Genomic DNA, 2,000 nt, shown 5'->3' with positions numbered 1-2,000 from the left:
TGGAGGCGAGTGTAACTTATTTTTGTAATAAAGTTTTTATTTTTTTTATGTGTCATTAATATAAATGTGTGTTAGTACAGAGATCTTCTGGTTAAAAACTTAGAATCGCACACATTTCAGTATGTTTACTTGTATTTACATAATTTTTAGAATAGTGGTTGCCAATAGCCTGTATGTTTCACATTAATTGATTTTTTTTTTTGTTACCTTAATAAACCATTTTAGTATGTTGTATGTCAATTACTGGGATAGCTGGGACATGAAGTGTAATTTAAAATTGTCAAGTATTCATTGGAATATGTAAATGTGCCTTGCCAGTTTTGAACTTTAAGACAAAGTAAGTGAATGATGGTGAAATGAGTAGTCAATGCGTAAGAGACATTTGCTACCACAGTTTCATATACTGCCCTTGCTAAAGAAAAAGTAACTTTTTCCTCAAATTTAAGCATAAAAGTATACAGTTGCATTAGCTTCTGAATTTTTCAATTCTAGTGATAGAATTTTAGGCTTACAGAAAGTGGGTTTGCTAATTGTAGCCTTAAGTATAATTTTGAATTTCAATGTAATCCTTGGTGCTGGCATTCCCAGTGCCAAGGAGTTTAAATGCTCCCTTCAAAGAGGTTGCCATGCCTACTGGCACTTTTACTGTCATATGGTTTTATAAGGAACACTGTCAAGATGTGGAAACCAATTTTGAACTTGCTATGAAATGAATATGCTGGGGGCTTAAGGAGAGGGGAAGTCCTCAGTTTTCCTAATTTTGAAATCTCTCCATTGCTGAAAAATTAAAACACTTGTGGGATCACAAGTGCTAGTGATGGGGTCTTAGTCTGGAAATATGTTGGGGGAGGATAATATATTTATGGAATTTTAGCAGTTGATGGAAGTACATAGAAACATTGCCGTTGAGGCACTACGTGTGTTGAAATTGTGGATCATATCCTTAATTTCAGCTCAGCTAAAAGCATGGGTGACTATTTTTAAAAAAGATTTACAAAAAAAAAAAGGCAAAATTGACAGGGAAGTGTTTGTTTTTAATGGAATGCAAGCAATGGTGAGTAAGCAAAATATCGAGATCTTGACAGTGTTCCCTCTAATTATGAACTCAAGCCATTATAACTTTTAAAATTAAATATGATTTGCACTGTTCTGATATTGGTGCAGTTTTTTAGCAAAATGATCAGAAAACTAAATTGCATGTGGTGATTAATATTGTGGAAAAGAACTAAAATCAAAAAATGTTATTTTCAAGGCTTTAAATTTGATTGTGTAAAGAAAAAACGTTCATTATTAAGTGGAACTACTGATGAGAATGGGCAAGTGCATATATACAACATCAGATGGGTTGCACTTGGGTGTTGGTAAACTTGAAATGTTCTACAGCAATAATGCATCTCATATGGGGTGCTTTGGTGACAAATGGACATATAACACACAGTTCTTCTTGGCATGTTGAAGGCAAGTGTTCAAATAATGTGTTATGCTGCCTCTGTTTATTCTTATAAGAGGCTTTCTTTACTGAAACACCTGCAAAGGTTTGAGTGTAAGCTAGCATAGTTTCACATTGGTTTGTAATGTGTTCCTAAATTTGAAGCCTAGTTGACTTTAATAAGAAATTGGAAACTGCGGCTGCTGCTTAACACTTCTGGTTTATAAACACTCCAATACACATTTTTTTAAAGTATACTCTTGTTCTAATATTCTTTTTTGCTTGAAGGGTTTCAGGTAGAACATACAGCTGTGGGTTTGGTTTTTTTTGTGGTGGTTGTTACCTTTTAAAGGAGATTTTTTATTGCCCAGAACTTAAGTTTGTGGTTTTAGTGTTTGGAGGAAGGCTGTTTAACTAGAGATACTAAGACCACTTTCTGAATTTCTGCATTGTACAACTCCTACCTACATGATGTCTTAAAATCTAAAATAAGGAATACTATTTCTGTTCCTCTTTGGAGTGAGGGGTATGACATAGTCTAAAATAACTTAACCTCCTCTTAAGACAGGAT

At 33.8% G+C, this 2,000-nt stretch overlaps 1 protein-coding gene across 4 annotated transcripts in view; it reads left to right on the top strand.

Moving 5' to 3' along the window:
• Positions 1–1,726, top strand: part of SYNCRIP (synaptotagmin binding cytoplasmic RNA interacting protein) — a 26,105-nt gene extending 24,379 nt beyond the window's left edge. For 2 of the 4 annotated variants that reach the window (XM_054061519.1, XM_054061518.1), the window contains exon 12: positions 1–1,726. This exon is cut by the window's left edge. The gene's annotated coding sequence lies outside the window, so the exon portion shown is untranslated. The other 2 variants (XM_054061521.1, XM_054061520.1) reach the window with 2 other exon arrangements.
• Positions 1,727–2,000: the final 274 nt, after the last annotated feature.

Source organism: Cuculus canorus, chromosome 3 (assembly GCF_017976375.1).
Source record: "Cuculus canorus isolate bCucCan1 chromosome 3, bCucCan1.pri, whole genome shotgun sequence".
NCBI classification, from domain to species: domain Eukaryota; kingdom Metazoa; phylum Chordata; class Aves; order Cuculiformes; family Cuculidae; genus Cuculus; species Cuculus canorus.
This window is presented reverse-complemented; position numbering and strand designations above follow the sequence as displayed.